Raw genomic sequence first — 18,877 nt, 5'->3', positions numbered from 1 at the left:
TTTTATCTCACTGCTCTGTTTCCTTATATGGAAAGGGGACAATTACATTGCCCCCATCTCCTGAAAGGACAGTTTTGGGTAATTAAAGGAAACAATAAACACAACAACAGATGAGGTGCTTCGTTGAGATAGCACCCAACACTAAAGTTTAGTAGATGGAACTCAGGTCTTTTTTTATTAGGGGGCAACATTTTTACATACAGCAAAGCAGATGTGCAGAAAAAAGACATTATTTCCCTTTCCTTTACTGGATATCAAGCAGCCTCATCTGAGCCCATGCCATTCATGATTGAGGAGATAATAAAGCAAGAGTTTCTGTCATCTCTGTTCTCTCCTTTTTAACCTCTGTAGAAGTAGAGAAATAGAAATATAAAATGAGGTCCATTTTGGAGAGCCTGGGTGGATCTGTTGGTTAAGCATCCAACTTTAGCTCAGGTCATGATCTCACAGTCCGTGAGTTTGGGCCCCATGTCAGGCTCTGTTCTGCCAGCTCAGAGCCTGGAGCTGCTTCAGATTCTGTCTCCCTGTCTCTCTGCCCCTCCCCCACTCACATTCTGTCTCTCTCGATCTCTCTCTCTCAAAAATAAGATAAGATTTTAAAAGAAAGAAATGAGATCTATTTTATATATGTCAGACTGGCAAACTTTCATAGTCTCCACCAGCATTATGGAAGATGTGGAAAAATGGAAACCTCCTTTCATGGCTGAAAAAAGTATAAATTGGTAAAATAACCATGAAGAGTAACCCTCCCCCATGTGATTCCAACCCAACTCCTCCTGCATCTATCTGAGAATCACTCATCTTCAACACTTAGAATGTACCTGGAGCTATTCTATAATTGCGTGTGTGTGTGTATGTGTGTGTATATTGTGTGTGTGTGTGTGTGTGTGTGTATACACACATATATATATATTCTACTATTCACTCTATCACACAATTTTTATCCATTGTAACCCACTGGATTACCATTTGTAAGACGATGGATGATCCAAAATGTAATCCAACATTGGATTACAACTGTAATCTACAATTACATTTAACTGGAGTGCCTGGGTGGCTCAATTGGTTAAGTGTCCAACTTCGGTTCAGGTCATGATCTCATGGTTTGTGGGTTCAAGCCCCCCATCGGGCTCTGTGCTGACAGCTAGCTCAGAGCCTGGAGCCTACTTCAGATACTGTGTCTCCCTCTCTTTCTGTCCATGCCCTGCTCATGCTGTTGTCTCTCTCTTTATCTCTCTCTCTCTCTCTCAAAAATAAATAAAACATAAAAAATTAAAATAAAATAAAATTACATTTCATTTTTCAATCTTAGTTCCTTAGAAGTTTGATGTTTAATTTTAAAATCTAAGACTGACTAGTATTTTGGAGATAACTTCTAATACATAGTAACAAATACAAATAAATGAGTTAATTTCTCAATACAATGCCTACATTTTCTCATAAAATTATATACCATTTTACAATTTTACAATCTTGAGATTGTTAAGAGATTCTAGACAGTTGATCAAGTTCTCAAATAACCCTTCTTTGGGTCCTTGTTGAATGTCAGTGTTATAGGCAGAGTAATAACTTCAAAACAGTCATGACTTGCTATAGTTTGTAAAACGGCTGATAAAAGTGGATTCTGGCAGAAGAAAGTCTTTAGCTACCCTCTCGCAAACTCCAGAGAACGGAGCAGCAGAGTTATCATTTAATATAAAATGACAAAATGAGCAATATTAATACTTTTGCATCTGGACAGTACAGCATAATGTTTAAGAGCATGAGCTCTGGAGTGAGACAGCCAGAGTTCAAATGCTGACTACACCGATTACTAGCTCTGTGAACCTGGGTAAATTACTTAACATCCCTGGGAGATCCCAGTATCTCAAAATGAAGATATTAATGGTACCAACCTCACAGGATCCTGAAGAGGTCATCAGGATAACCACAAAAAGTACTTAGGGCAGTGGCTGATAGTAAGTAATGGTAGCTATTTTTACTATCCATACCTTCTTCCTGATATTTTTCTGAGGAGGTGATCTGCTTTTGAATATGAAGCAGGCTCAAATCAGAACCCACAAAAGTGAAAGAACTGAATGCTTAAGAAAAGTTTCAGGAAAGGGCATCTAGGTGGCTCAGCTGGCTAAGCATCCAACTCTTGGCTTTGGCTCAGGTCATGATCTCACAGTTCATGAGTTCAAGCCCCACATCAGGCTCCATGCAGGCAGTGTGGAGCCTGCTTCTGATTCTCTCTGTCTCTCTGTCTCTCTGACTCTCCTTCTCTCTCCCTGTACCTCCCCTGCTCACACTCTCTCCTTCAAAATAAATAAATAAAAATTTTTAAAAAGTTTTAGGAAATATAAACTACATGTAAGTGGACATATTTAGACATTTGAATAACTTCATTGATACATACTATGTACTTTAATATACTGGCTATTGAAGTCTAGAAAAAGCAAAGTTCTAGAATACTTCTTCGATTTGCAAAATTCAGGGCAAGTGGTTCTGGGATTCTAAATGTGGTCGAAGTAGAAAGAATACTGGACTAAGATCTCAAAAAAATATATTCTTTTTCTAGATCTACCATTACCTTCTGTATATCCTTGAATAAACTGCTTTAACTCTTGGAATCTCTGCTGTCTCATCTAGGACAATGTGAATAATAATAATCCAAATATTATATACTGTATATCTATGTACACATATGGATAACTTTGTTGTTGTGCAGATAAAAGAATTATTGTGTGAAAAAGCTTAATTCATTGTAAAATGCTATGCAAATTTGAGTTATTCATTATTATTACTCATAGAATCTTTCTTTGCCTGAATTGCCCTCTTTGAAAAGCCTAGAGCAAAGATTTATTTGTGTGCAGAGTTTACTTGGAAATATTATCTCTGGGAATAGGAAGAAGTAATGGATAGGGGAAATGAAGTAACACTAAAAGAAAGATTAAAGTTGTTACTGAGTTGGCCACCACTATTGGCCACTAGATACTGGATCCACCAGGACCTTCTTGGATGCCTTCTGTTTCCGATCACTCATGGGAGGTGCCACAGGGCACTGACTCCTTCAATTTGATAGCTTGCATCCATTCTGATTGGTGGCTACCATCATGATGTCACAGAGGTCCATGGCAAGAAGTGAGAGGTGGGGAGTGCTTGAGTTGGCTCTACCTAACCTGGTCTGTGTCTGCACAGAACTAACTAGTTGCCACACAATGGTTGGAATAAACGGCTTGGGATAATCTGAAGTGGTTAGTACACAAGGGATGTCCTGAAGAGCCCTACTGAAAGATGGTAGCCTTTATTATCCCTTTCTTGGGATAACAAAGAAAGCAAACAGCTCTACTGAAAGATGGTAGCCTTTATTATCCCTTTCTTGGGATAACAAAGAAAGCAAACATAGTTACTGCAATTTGGAGGACAGAGTTCTGAATTACTTGTTTCTTGTCTTGCAGTCAGACAGATGGTCATCTGATCCCATTTTACCAAATCTCTGCTGCCTTCACTGCTTCCCCTTCCCAGTACCCTAAACTAAAGCTACAAGATAAAGACTTAATGTATAATCCATAGTTCAAAGATTTTACAAGAGAACTCAAAGCTGGCTGGCTTGTGTGTGTACACATAATGAAACAAAAAATATAATTGAAAGGCTTGATGGCTGCATGGGCACAACTTCTTATCTTCCCAACTGTGGTGGGGAGATAATCCAGCCATTTTGAACTGCCATTCTGATGCAATCTTGATCCATAGTCAGATAAGTGATACACAAATTCATATTGAGTAAGATGGCTTCGCTAGCCACATTTGAAAAACATTCTCAATGGACAGGGTCGCACAAAGAAAAAGAATGCCAAATGCCTCTGGTGTCAGCTACACAAGGATTCCTTTTCCTGCTCTGGCACATGTAGCTAAGTGATCTTAATCTTGCTAAACCTAGATTTTCTCATCTGTAAAAAGGGAGTATTGAAATTTATGTCACAGAGTCATAGCAAAGATTAGAAATTAAAGCTGATGTATATTCTCACCTAAAACTATGCCTAGAAAATAGGAAACATTCAATACATAGCCGTTATTATTATCAATACCATTATTATCATTAATTTTTAAATTTCTGATGTTTCTTACAGAAAATATTTCCAGCTCCAAATTTGAGGCCAGTGGCAAGCCAGAGGAAAAAGTCATATCTATCCACCAAAGAAACCCTCCAGCCCAGTGGTATGTTTGCCAGGCACAGGAATTTAAGACACATGTATTGAGTAACTACTCTGGGCCACGCACCGTGCTAAGTGTGGTGGAAAATACAGATATGGCTCAGGTTCACATTTGATGGGCAGACACCCAGGCTTATTGCTATTATTGTTAACTTAATTTTTTTCTTCCAATTTACCCTCTTAGTCTTCTATTTTAGCTACATTCTAAGAACCAATATCATGAAATTATAAGTTTGATAAAATAGTTAACATTTTTGTAACACAGTTTACCCTGTTAATAAGCAGTGTTCAGCTCTATGCTATGTTAAAAAGAGAGAGAGCATTCCAAAAACCACGTATTTGGAAACATGAACCTAGTACATTGCCAAACAGACAGGTTTGCCAACTGGAAAACAGGTGAATAGATGAATGAATAAATCAATCTATCACCTCCGAGTTTGACTCTAATAAGAACCTAGCCGGGAGATGGAGAGTCTCAGACTGACTTCTGAAATTCCCTCCTGAGCTAATTAATTATTTTGCTCATTAAACAAATCAATCAATCAATCCCATGACTGCATCCAGATCAAGCTGAAAGAAAAGGATGGAACTGGCTTCTGAAATTCCTGATGTGGTCACATGGACAAACTGTGCTTGAAAAGAAAGAGACCTTTGTAATCCACAGGCAGTAGTTTAAGAGTGCCTTTTTTGGCTGCCTCTCGAGTTGCAAGAACATCCCTCCCCTCATGGCCCATTGGATTCCAGGAAACAGCCTGGCAACTGCCTTTACTTGATCTTTGCTTCCCTCAAAGGAAGGAAAGCGCTTCTACATTGAGCTCTAATGGAACTGGAATCCATCTCTGCTTTGGTCATTTTAGTTACTACCCCTTACTGAAATCTCTCAAATCCAACCACCGCCTGAGCTGTGGGCTGAGCATTCACATGGGGCAGAGTCCGGGAGTGGGGGATGCAGATGTATTTCCTCCTGCACAGCACATTCCATATCATGTATACGGCCAGTCTCAGTGTTAAAATTAAATGGTCGGGGGGGGGGGGGTTCTCCTTTTGCTCACAATGTGTATTTATTACTTAGGGCCTGATCTAAAAGCTACATGCTCTAGTACAGTGAGAATATCATGATTGTTAGAATCAGGGGGAAATTTTAATTCACATTTTGCCACTTACTTCTTGTGAGATCTTTGGTAAACAGTGAAGCTAAGGAAGCTTCAGTTTTACCTGCATAAAAGGAGCACAGCAGGTATGATAACCCAACATGCTTCAATATGAAAACCTAAGTTTGGGGATTTTTCCTCCTTTATTTTGTTTAACTAACAGTGGCACACCCCAACCAAGAGATGAGGATAATCATGGCCAACAGACACATGAAGAGAGGTTCAACATCACTCATCATCCGGAAAATGCAAATCAAAACTACAATGAGATACCACCTCACACCTGTCAGAATGGCTAAAATAAGAAACACAGGAAACAACAAATGTTGGCCAGAAGAAAAAGGAACCCTCTCGCACTGTTGGAGGGAATGCAAACTGGTGCAGCCACTGTGGAAGACAGTATGGAGATTTTTCAAAAAATCAAAAGTGGAACTTACCCTACAATCCAGTAATCACACTACGGGCTCAATACAAAAACATAAATTCAAAAGGATATATGCTCCTCCATGTTTATTGCAGAGTAATTATAGCCACATTATGGAAGCAGCCCAAAAGTCCACCAACAGACGAACAGATAAAGAAGATGTGGTATATAAATACAATGGATTATTACTCAGCCATAAAAAAGAATGAACTCTTGCCATTTGCAACAATATGGGTGGATCTAGAAAATTACTGCTAAGTGAAATAAGCCAGTCAGAGAAGGAAAAATACCATATGATTTCACTCATATGTGGAATTTAAGAAACAAAACAAATGAACAAAAGGGAAAAAAAGAGACAAATCAAAAAAACAGACTCTTAAATATAGAGAACAAATGTCTACCTCAGGGGGTGGGGGGTGGGTGAAGTGGTATAGGGGATTAAGAGCATACTTATCGTGATGAGCACTGAGTAATGTATGGCTGAGGCCAATATAAACTGTATGCTAACGACCCTGGAGGTAAATTTTTGAAAAAACTAAAAGTCAAAAAAGAAAGAAGAAAGGACAATTCACTCCCTCTCTAACTCCTATCTTCTCCAGAAAGAAGTAATATTTTTGGTCTAGGGGAGAGGAGAAAGATTCTAATTTTGTTTGTTTTGTTTTGTTTACGATTGAAGGGCCCCCCCCCCCAGGTATTAATGATTTGGGATGCTCACAATTGTGCATGCGTTTGGAAGAGAGAGTGTGTGTGTGTTTCCTGTTGGGGAATGGTGAGCACTTGGAGGAAGATGAGAGAGGGAACACACAGGATCTGGGTAGTTTGCTATAGCTGGATCTGATACTGGAGAATTTTACAAAAAGCCTCTCCTGCACTCCCACTCCCCATCCCAATACACAAACAAGGCGTATGGTCTGAAAGCCCAGGAGCCATATTGGATTGAGTATTTGCCAGGCAACCCCTTCACTTTTACTCAACAGAGAGCTTCTCATTATGTGCACATCAAAGCCAGCCTCCAAAGAAGAGGAATTTTGTTCCATCTGTAGCAGCCCCTTGCCTGGTGACCACCCAACAGGAATAACAGATAACCGTTTCCACGTGAATTTATTCCACAGGTGTCCACATATCCTCTACAGGTAGATGGCTCTTCACAAAGTTTTAATACTGCCAAGTGAATTAGGAAGGAAACTCACCTTAGTTATGAGAATGGCTAGTTAACATTATTACTACTGTGACATGTGGATAATGCTAAATTTAAATTTTACATGATTAGACAAAGCATACAAGATCTGTTTGATGGTTCATCTTCCTTTTTATCTGCCCATTTTCTACTCTGAGTTTTTCCATGGTCAAGGAAACAAATTCAACAGATCTGCCTCCCCAACAGTAAGCGATTTCAGATGAACAATAGCTTTTTCTCTTTAGTTGGAGGAAAGCCAACCCTAGGAATCTCAGGAGTGAAACTCTAGCATACTTTGTTTACAAAGGTGAAAGTAAAGTATGTCTAAGAAATTTTTTTTCCATTTTTTGATTCATTAGAATACAATAGCAACACTTGAAACTGTGTTGGTGTTAGAATGCAGAGCATCCTTCAGGAGGGAAATAATGGAGCATGTTTAAATATTCATTGAAATCTTCCCAACCTACTTTTGACTTCCTTCATTATGAAGGGATGGGAGAAGTATAGTAGTTTGAGGGATGACTCAAATGAGAAAAATCACACAGTAGAATCTGTATTTAATAGCTCAGGACAATACAGCAGGTCCTGAATGTGAAGTCTTACGGCCATCCAGCAGAAATGTGACTCATGGGTCACAAAGCTGGTGTTCTGGACCAAGTCATTTAATGAATGAGCTTAATTGCTCATCTAGCCTCTGCATCTCAAGGCCACCACTTTTTTTTCTGTATTCACTGACTCTGATGGAGCTATAAAAGAAAAATATTGCTTGGTGACAAGAAAGCCAAGTACTAGTGTTGATGTTGGAAATAGAGAAACCCAAGAAAGCAATGAATGAGTCAGAAAGTAGAACCTATGAGCAAATTTAAAAGTAAGTGAAGCTGGTATCAACTGCAAATCAGAGATTCAGGTATTCTAGAAATTTTCTTTTAAAACTTAATTTCTGGAGCACCTGGATGGCTCAGTGGTTAAGCGTCCGACTTTGCCTCAGGTAATGATCTCACAGTTCATGAGTATGAGCCCTATGACATGCTGAAGTCTTGCCCTCTCTTTGGGTTCTACTCAGAAAAGAGGAATATTGGGGTGCCTGAGTGGCTCAGTCAGTTAAGCGTCCGACTTCAGCTCAGGTCATGATCTCATGGTTCTGTGAGTTCAAGCCCCACGTCGGGATCTGTGCTGACAGCTCGGAGCCTGGAGCCTGTTTTGGATTCTGCATCTCCCTCACTCTCCCTCTCCCCCCTCAAAAATAAACCTTAAAAATTAAAAAAAAAAAAAAAGAGGAGTATGGTCAATTGTACAATTGGCTTGGTTCTTCATATTTCCCTGTGGTCATGCCTTTGGCAGTTCCTCCAGTAGACTATATTTCTCTGCCCTTTGATTATGATTTGGTCACATGACTTTTCTTAAATAATTGAATGAGATAAAAGGGATATTGTACCCATTCCAAACACAGGCTTTAAGAGGCTCTGCATTTTCCACTCTTCCTCTTACATCTCTACTATAGCCCTAAGAATACACCCTGGCTAGACGACTGGCCTGAGGAGGATGAGAAACATGGGATCATCTGATCCGAGCCAACATCCAAACATGTGAGTAAACAAGCCCCAACTGAAATCAACACAACCACCAAACCAAGATAAATCATGTCGCCCACTCCCCAGTCACCCCACTGATGCATGAGGTGAGTAAATTCTCATTATTTGGGGTACTTTGTCACAACATTAGTTAACAAATATACTACTAGATTTCCTCTCACCAGACACAACTCTTATCTTACCTACAGGATTTTTTTTTTTTTTGCCCCAGAACTCAGCAAAGGGTACACGAGGTATAGTGTCCTCCAAAATGCCATTTTCTAAAATTTCTTCTTCTCTCCAATCTTCTTTCTGTCTCTACTTCCAGAGGTCTTGTCTAGGTGTGGCCAGAAGTTTTGCCCTCACTCATTATTTAGTCCCCTCAAGACCTAGATTCTTTGTTTTAACTGCATTCTGTTGGGTCAGTCCTTCACTAAGATAATAAACATCAAGTATGTTATCTGAATACAAGGGAGTGAGGGACTAGTGATAGGGAGGGGCACCTAGGGATATAAGAAATGAGAGATGAAGGGAGACTTCACCCTTAATATTTCAAAATAGTGCCAAATCACATTTGCTATGATAATATTTGCCAGTCTGGGACTTCTACAATGGCTTAGAGCCCTCAAAGTGTTCTAAAAAGATGGTCCCCTCTTTCATACCAGGCAAATTTGGAGGCTCCCTCATTTTAAAGATCCCTCCCTCAACAGGCAGAATAAGAGATAGCAGACAGAGCTTAATTTCAGAGACACTGGAAGTCTCCTCAGTCCAGAAATGTCTTCCCACTCATTATATTTAGAGCCTGAAATTTCTTGATTATACTTTCATTCTTTTGTGTCTCTATTATATTTTTTTCTTCAAGAATCTTAGGGCGATGATAATGTCTCAAGCCTTTAAGAGAGAGTAACTCAGGGTGCCTGGGTGGCTCAGTCAGTTAAGCTTCCGACTTCGGCTCAGGTCAGATCTCATGTTCATGGGTTCGAGCCCTGCTTTAGGCTCTGTGCTGACAGCTAGCTCAGAGCCTGGAGCCTGCTTCTGGTTCTGTGTCTCCTTCTCTCTCTGCCCCTCCCCTTCTCATGCTCTGTCTCTCTCTGTGTCAAAAATAAGTAAAACATTAAAAGAGAGAGAGAGAGAGAGAGAGAGAGAGAGAGAGAAACTCCCACTGTAGTTCTAGACAGGGCATCGTCTGAGATCAAGACCCAGTTGTGGGTCTGCACCTGACCAGCCGGGCAATATACCTGGTGTTAGTCCATTTTGGGGGTCTCAGATTCCCTATCTATAAAATGAAGGGTCTGGATTGCTGCTCCCTATAATTCTAAATACCACTGTGTCCTAAAGCACTGTGACTCACAAGATGACTGAAGAGCAATGCCTTTGAGAGAAGAAAATAGGATAGGTAGAAAAGAGGGGGTGGTGCAGGGAGTATAAGACTAGAGAAGGCAGGATTCGGGAAGGCTTTGTGAAAACGGAGGCCAGAGGGCCTCCACAGTCCAGCTTTGTCTAGTTCCTGATTTTACCCTAGCTGCTCCCCCTCTCCTGTATCCATCCCGTCTCTAGCTGCAAAAACAGGTGTGCAACCAGAGACCCAGATGGATGGTTTACATGTGCCACCTATTCGAATGGCATCTCCAACCCCCCTGCACTCGCCTTTTCACCACACCCTGGCCACTCTCATATCCTCTGTGGCCTGTATATCATCTTTATAGGCTCAGGTACTAAAAACCAGGAAGCTATTAAAGCCTAGGTCTGGCAATTCCACGGAACTTGACAGATCATTAAGAAGATTCATTCTGAATACATTCAGATCAGCTCTGGCACCTTCCCCAGGCCTGAAAGATAGGCTATAGTCACACAGGGCAGAGGAAAGCCAGCTTTGTCACATCAGCCTCACTTTGCCTCTAAGAGTGTCAGGGACTCCAGTTGGGTTTCTTTGGCATACAGTCCCGAGAGTGAGGAGTGCAACTCTAAATCTTGGTAGTCTGCTCTCCTGTCGTGGGGCATTTCTTTTCCAAAGATTATTTGAAGTTATGTGTATTTTCATGTGGCTTATTTCTTTTTTGCACATAACTGACATTAATTTGTTGCCAGTTCTATGTCACTTCTCAAATCGATGTCTTAGTACTGTTTTTCTTTTGAGAGTCTGTATTGATTTTATTTCTCATATCAAATGTAAACAGAAGTCCAGATGATGAGCAAAACCAATAGGTTTTAAAAACCATCTATTTGAGTTGCATTCAGCCTGATATATAAAGGGCAGCCTATATTTTTTGAATGAATAAATGAGCAAATGGACAAATATTTACTCTAAATGAGATCTTAGCTGGACATTCCTATCAGTTCCTACTGCATTATAAGCAACGGCAAACATATCAGTGTCATACAATTAGACATTTATTATTCACATGTGTCTGACTATGCCTCCTGTGTCTCTGGAGAGCAGAGCTGGAGGCTAGAGGAGCAAAAACTGCCTGGGGCATATTCTTCCTGTGGCTGACTTTGAAAGCTCCCAATGGGGTGAGTAGAAAAAGCAAGGCCTCACCTCTGCTCAGAAATGGCACCTTGTTACTTGGACTCATATCTGATTAGTCAGAGTAAATCATATAGCCAAGCTCAACATCAGTGTGTGGGTAAGTCTTCTCCCATGGAGGCAGAAAGAGAAAGGAAAGGAATGCTTACCTCCTGCCACCTCCAAATCATCTAAGCTGTCAGAGACTCCAAATATAAAATAGAAGCAACTATGGCTGCCCTAGTTGGTGGTCAAGACAAGCCAGCCCAGATGCCTTCCATGGTGGTTTCTGGGGTAATTCATCAGGAATCAAGACTCTACACAGGATGTCTGGGTGGCTCAGTCAGTTAAGCATCCAACTTCGGCTCAGGTCATGATCTCATGGTTTGTGAGTTCAAGCCCCCATTGGGCTCTCTGTCAGTATGAAGCCAACTTTGGATCCCCTATCTTCCTCTTTCTGCCCTTCCACTACTCATGCTCACTCTCTCTCTCAAAAATAAAAAAATGTTAAAAAATTAATAGATGCTACAGGACACAATTTTAAAATAAAAGTAAGTGCTTACATTTACCCTAGAAATGATACCAAAGTACCAGGTTCCTAAGTGGAAAGGAAATTCTAGACTGAGACAAGAGAATAACAAAAGACTGTTTCTGGTGTGTTTGTTTTATTTTTAACATTTGTCCCTAACATCAATTACCATCCTTAGTCCATGGTAGGTGCTCATTAATTAATGTTTGACAAAAATGAATAAAAATCACAGTGAAAACACAGACTCAACCTAGCTGAACAGAACAGTATGTAAAACTTTCAGCTGGCTTTCAACCTAAATTTATCATCACACACCCTTGGTACTTCATCCCAAAGGCTGCCAACTGAGTCAATGTAAGTAGGACTCTCAATATGCAGGTGGATTGAATCTTACACAGGAACCATGACCTGGAAGGCAAGAACCTCACACCTATTTTGCCTGGTAAGAGCAGACCTTGTTTCCAGGATCCTGAAATGCACCGAGAAATTGCTAAAGAGATGCTGAGGCACAAGTAAAAGACATAAACATACCCATTACACATTTCATCCTTATGAAGCAACTAACCCAGATCCAAATTCTTAATCCAACCCTTCCACCATTCCAGATATTGCCTTTTGACCTCAGGGCTCCTGGGCTGGCTGACCCACTTTCTAAACTAGTTAGCAACTGCTCAGGGAAGCATTCATGCAAGCAGACCAAAGGGCCATAAACTTCACGATCAGCCCACTCTTCCTAGGAATAAAACTAGTAGCAATAAGGCTGGCTAAATTTACTACTATTGAGATGATTTCCAGGTAAGAGGAGCCATTGCTGAAGAATTTCCCTCCCAGTTGCACCAATGCAGCTTTTAAAATCTGGACTATTTACCCGCATCCAAATGGGGCCACTTATAGTTTATCATCCGCTGATAGGAAAAGTTATCTGCACAGCTGTGGATCCACATTAGTTATGCTCTGAGCAGGACAACACTGTAAATTATTTGCAATATGCTGGAACTCAACGCAGACTGAGTTTATAAATATGATATTAAACTCTTAAGAGGGAGTTGCAGACCTTTTATAAAGCCATTAATTTTTAAAGCGGTTTAGAAGTCCAAATTAGCAGCCGGGGGCGAGTGCCAGCTTCCAAAAACAGATGGCAATGGCTTTTCTAAAAGCAACAACAAGATCCCGAGATCAAATAGGAAAATCAGGACAGGGACGCCTTTTGGAAATCTATTTCAAAGTCCTGAATAATGAGTAAGATTCAAAGTCCTTCTCCTGGAGGCTTCCCTGACTGCCCCCAGTCCAATCGGAATCTCCTACTGAACCTCTATTATGCTTGCCGCATGCTGACTCATTTTAAAACTAATCACATACAACGCTGTATTATATATAGTATTTCATTTCTCTTATTTATATCTTATTATATTCCCTGACTGAATACTAAAATACCACATGACTTAGATGCTTCTGCTTACTATAAAATCTTCTGGAAATATATTACACAGAAAGAAAATGTTCCCCATAATTTGACCTCACAACGGTAACCACTGTTAACCACTTGGTACAGAGTTTTTCCATTATTTTTGGTCTACATACTGACATATATGCATTTTTAAAGAGAAATAATAAAATTGACACTATATTATGACTTTCTTTTTTCATGTTTCCCCACCACACATACATTGGAAACTCCTTGAAGGCAGGGATTAGTAAATCACTTATTGCACACTTACTAAATATCTACTATATTTAGGGGCTACCAGATGGAAAAATGAATAAGCAAAAAGCCTCAAATTGAAGGAGCTTGCCTAACTGGCAAAAAAAAAAAAAAAAAGGGCATGAAAAATAATTCTCCAACCATGGCACATGGACAGTAATGCAGGTTTCTATAAAGTGCCATGAAGAAGCCTTTTGGTCCGCCTATAGGAAGAAAGGATGCACATCTATCTGTCTAACTTGACTAGCTACAAAGAGACTTATGTGGATCAGGACTCAGCTCTGGACTCTTCTCTCTACATACCCATACCTGGGAATATCAGCTCTAACTGACTTCTTTTTTTTTTTTAATGTTGTATTTAGTTTTGAGAGAGAGAGAGAGACAGTGTGAGCAGGGGAGGGTCAGAGAGAGAGGGAGATACAGAATCAGAAGACAGGCTCTAGACTCTGAACTAGCTGTCAGCACATAGCCTGACGCGGGGCTCGAACCCATGAACCGTAGGATCATGACCTGAGCCGAAGTCAGATGCTTAACTGGTTGGGCCACCCAGGCACCCCTCTAACTGTCTCCTTGGAGACAGTTGGCACACAGTCCTCTTTCTCTTGTCCTCTTGGCTCACCACACTGGCATGAAAGTGTCATATATTGCCACACACCTGAATCTCACTTTGTGGGATTCCAGGATTCTGAAGGTGGATGCATTTCAACAAGAAGGAGATCACTAAAACCAAGTCCTGGACTTCCCTGCCACCAGCCCTACCATCCAACCCTTCCTAGATGTGCGATCTGGTCAAGTTACTTCAAATCTCCAAGCCACGGTTTCCTCCTATAAAGTGAGAATAATGATGCTACTTCAAACATGAAGAGAAAAATGCATGCTCTCCTTAATTCTGATGATTAAATGAGAGAATATATATGACAGCTCCCAGCCGGCCCAGTAACTGCTAAGGTAATGGGTATATAAAATAGGCAGGACCCAGGGAATGAAATCAGCAACTTTATTTTATTTTTCATCCCAATATCCTTTTAGAAAGCTCTGGATAAAATTTCAAGTAGATCCCAAGACATTTCTGCTCACTCCAGGGAGTGCTAGGGTTACATTAAGCTGTAAACACAGTCTCAACTCAATAATTCTAAAGTGGAATATTCCAAACTCCAAACCCAATTTAATGATAAATCTCTCTTCCTCAGCTGGTCTGACTGCAAACTACCCACTTTCAGCAAAGAAGGGGTTGTGGTCCTTCTTATCACCTTTTCCACACTGTACCTTGCAACCCATTTCTTCTTCTTGATCACAGAAGTTGCTGGCTTCCCCACAGTGGGTGCTGGAGGGTGAGAAGGTAGAAGGTAGAAGCAGGGGAGCTGGGAGATGTTAGTGGGAGTCAGCTTCCACTAACTTCCACATGACTGGCATGTGTACCTCAGATGGTTCTGGGCTGTTGGAGCCTGGCACGTGTTTAAACCTGGCTTTCTCTTATAGGTGCTTTTTACTAATTCTTTAGAGACTCCCAATATCACCTTGATCTAAGCCAGAGTTCTCAATCTTAGCACTATTGATATTTGAGTCTTAAGAAGCCTTTGCTGTAGAAAGTTTTTCCATGCATCAGGCGATGTTTAGCGGTTTCCCTGCCCTCTGGCCCCTAGATGCCAGTAGCTTCTTCCCCCAGCTGTAAACAAGGATGCCTCCAGACATTGCTGAATGTCTGCTGGAGAGCAAAACTGCCCTTGGTTGAGAACCAAGGATCTAGGCAAATATATTCTATTCCAGCAATCTGAAATACTCCCTGGGCTATCCCATGCACCCAGCAACCTCTTCCATCTTCCTTTCCATCAAGGCACAGTTGCCCTGGGCAGGTGGGGGGCTTTTTTTTTTTTTCCTAGATCTAAGACAACTCTTGTTCTGGCTCTCTTGCATCCAAATTCCATATTCAATCCATGAGGTGGACACTCCATGGTTTTACTTTTTAAGCTTCTGGATTATATGTCAATCACAAAATATAGCAAGTTTCCAGACTACATTATCAAAGCACTCACTGCTTAACCTCTTGTACTCTGAATTTCCTGGGTAAGATCGAGGCGGACTTTAATCTAGTGTGCCCTCCTTCAACCTGGTCCTGTTGAAGTCTTTTGCATTAGAAGCAGGCACTCCACTAGAGTGTCTACTTTGGAGAACGTGCAAAGAAAACAATCCTCAGAAACTATTTCCCCATCTTTACTCAATATCTTTGTATGCCCTCAATCTGGGGATATCTAATAATCTTCTAGGGCCTCTACTTTGAAGTTTTTACTGTTTGGTCTATAACACAATCTATTTTCATAACAAAAGGCTATCTTATCTCATTACTCCAATCAGAACCCCCAGTTTAACATCCTTTTATATTGGTATCGTGTCTTTCATCTTTCCTTTCTAATCAATCCCAAAGGCTGCATAATGATAGTAAGAAAATACCTAAAGCTGTATCAGTTATCTCTTGCTGAAGTAACAAACCACCCAAAGCCAATGGCTAAAAACAGTAAGCGTTCATTATTGCTCATGGGTCTATTAGTCAGCTGAGTAGCTCTTTTGGCCCCCGTTGGACACACTAATGCATCCATGGATAGCTATGGGCTGGGTATGCAGCTCTGTGGATCTTGGCTTCAGTTTCTCACACATTTTGGGAATCAACCAGATACCAGAACTTGTCAAGGATAGCCTTCATTGTGGAGTCAGGGGTCCAGGAGGGCATACAAGCTCTCTTGAGGCCCAGGCTTGGACTGGCACACTGGCACATCTTCTATATTCTATTAACTAAAGCAAAGCACAAGACCAGCCCAAATTCAAGGGATGGGAAAACAAACTCCATCTCTTGATGAGAGGACTTTCAAGGTCTCATTGCAAAGGGTATAGCCACAGAGATATGATAAGAATTGGAGCCATTTTGTCTTCAATATTCCACACTGGGTGTGGTGGAGAATCTTAGCTATCGAACAAAATATACTCTCCATTCTTCTATAGTAATAGAACTGGAGCCAGTCATGCATATTTTATTTCATAGTTTCTTACAGCCATACGTAGCATGGGTGACTAAATTCTTGTCAGGGACTGAGTTTTCACCACTGCAATGTGAAAAGAAGTGATGTGTGCCACTTAAGGTATCTGAGAATGTTTGCTGGGAGGCTCTATTCCACCTTCTCATTTGCTGGAATCTCAATGTAGCAACAACCTAGCATCATTTATGCAGTTGATGACGATGTCTCAGGGGGTATAGGAGTAATGATATGCAAGGAGCTTGGGATTTCAAATGACCAAGATAGGCAGAACTTTCTCCCTGACCTGAATTGTTCACATCAGGAATGTTGTATGAAGGAGGAACAGACTTTTTTTTTTATCTTTTAACTGGTCTGCTGTTAGATCTCTTGGTTACAGCGGCCTACCCTCTCCCAGCCAACACATTGGGACAACTGAAGTTACAGCCTCCATTCCTTTAGAAAACTGGGTCAACACACACTTCACTCTTGTATTTTGTAGAAAGCACCCAAAGTCAGTCCTCAGGGCTTCCATGGCCCAAGGCTTAAGAGGAGAAAATAAATATGATCTGAGTATTTTTTTTTAGGTTGACTTGAGTTAGGAAGGCAGCAAGGAGTAAATACCTCTGCCAAAACTTTATAAATATATCCATTCATATAGAATCTGGCATTTTTCTCTTCTGATGAATCCATAGCATGGATCTTTAACCTTTGCCTGAAGTATTTTTGATTATGATTGCTAGGGCTTCATAGCACTACAGCACTGAAATCCTGACATCACAAATCACTGGTACAGGGTCTGCCATTCACTATACTTTCCTCCCAGCTGGAATCTCGGAAACTGACTTCAAGAGTGATCAAATAGAGCTTCCAAATTAAGAAGTACATCATTATTGAGCTTGAGGGGAGCCTGGCAACTGAAGAGTAGGATCATGTAGTTCCTTTATTTTTAAAATCTTCAAATAACTCCTAATCTAAAATCTTGAACAAGGGCTACCAGGCCCTGAGTGATCTAGCTCTTTTGCTATCACACAGCCTCTTCTTATCCACCTGCCCCCTTGCTTCCTGCCTTTGTTCCTGCTTCACCAGCATTTTCCCCCTCTCTCTACTGCACTAAATTTCCTTCTAGACCTCTCTCTGCCTGAATGGTTTTCTCTAAATTCTTTGCCTAAGTCCTGTCTGTACTTCAGATCAAAGCTGCAGTGTCCATTCCTCAGGGAAATGTTGCTTGCACTCTGAGACGAGGATAGAGACCTCATTTTACACTTTCATGGGACCCTTCATAGCGCTACCACAGTTATAGCTACCCAGGTATCTCTTTAATGTTGAATACTAGATTAACAGTCCCTAGCGGGCAGGAACTGCATCCGCTTTCTTTCCAAGCTATCCCAGCATGTAACACAGTGTTGCAGACCCTCAATAAGTATTGAATGGGTCAAGATGTAAATAAATGAATGAGGGGGCCAGTGTCAGGAAGAGAAGGAAAGAGAAGAGAGATAGACAGACATGGAAAAGAGGTTAGGCAGAGAGGATCAGCCTGGGTGAGTGATTCGCATATCAATGAGAAGAGGGATATGGGGGTACACTCTCCTCTCCCGTTCCCAGAAGACTCACATAACACCTCCTCTCCATGTCCAACTAGTAATTTCAGATGTCAGGCAACTCAATTCATTCTCTGTGGAGAGACACGTCCTTGATGAATTGGAATATACCTCACTACACATTCCCTTGTAATAGCAAACACAGTGAATTGAATCAGCAGCCTGGGCTTAGGGACAAATTGCATTTGGAAATTGTATTTATGTATCAAAAAACTAATTACTGCCAAGTTCCACCTCAATAGTACTTGATGATTTCATTATTGGATCTAATTGCACTTCTATTCAGGGTAAGAGTTTACTGTCTTTTAATTGATAATGGAAATTGAAGATACAAAACTGTGAATGGCTACAAGGCCTCTTTCTTTAGCTAATTTCTGGCCTGGGGAAAACAAAATAGCCTTTTCCACTCTCAGGCCAAATATATAAATATTTGTTTTCAGTTTACCCATGTTTGGTGGTCTTTTAGGGTCTGCTGGCCTTGAAAGATTAGACACATCAGCTTGTGCCCACATGTAGAAATACATGTAAATGGCATAGCTTTCAAATCTGAGGTAGTCATTTTCACAAAACTACAAATGACTTACTCCTACAAACATCTACCATTCTTCCTCAGATATAAGAAGGGAGACAGTGGTGGATACACACGGTTTTATAACTATTTGGAGAGTGGGTTAGTACCACTGTCCTCAGACTCAGAGATGCTCTATCTCCAGGTGGGACAGAAGAAGCTCTTGCCTAGTCTCGTGGGGTCCCCAGCAGGAGAGCTGAGGCAGGATATTTCACCAAAGCTGGGAGTAGCAGGGTCTCCCATGTCCCATTTGTACCGCCACATTTGAATGAAGTAAAGCACTAGAGTTTCTCTGTTTACATTGTTTCTGATTTGTCATTTTATGGAGTAACAAAGAAGGCTGCCAGTTAGTAGCCTGAAGCAGAAGAAAGAACCTGACCTCCCAAAATTTAACAGAAATGTCCTCATCTTGGCCTATACCCAGAAAGAAAGAACTTCTCTGCTTCA

General features: G+C 40.9%; 1 long non-coding RNA gene across 1 annotated transcript in view; it reads left to right on the top strand.

Moving 5' to 3' along the window:
- The first annotated feature begins 3,161 nt into the window (after positions 1-3,161).
- The window catches only part of LOC115306866, a 37,397-nt gene continuing 21,681 nt past the window's right edge, over positions 3,162-18,877 (top strand). The window contains exons 1-3 of the long non-coding RNA XR_003915466.1: positions 3,162-3,236; positions 4,113-4,200; positions 8,450-8,534. This is a non-coding gene — a long non-coding RNA (uncharacterized LOC115306866). The remainder of the gene's footprint in view (positions 3,237-4,112; positions 4,201-8,449; positions 8,535-18,877) is intronic.

The sequence above is a fragment of the Suricata suricatta genome, chromosome 11 (assembly GCF_006229205.1).
Source record: "Suricata suricatta isolate VVHF042 chromosome 11, meerkat_22Aug2017_6uvM2_HiC, whole genome shotgun sequence".
Lineage (NCBI taxonomy): Eukaryota > Metazoa > Chordata > Mammalia > Carnivora > Herpestidae > Suricata > Suricata suricatta.
The sequence above is the reverse complement of the archived record's forward strand: the minus strand, read 5'-3'. Positions and strand labels throughout refer to the sequence as shown.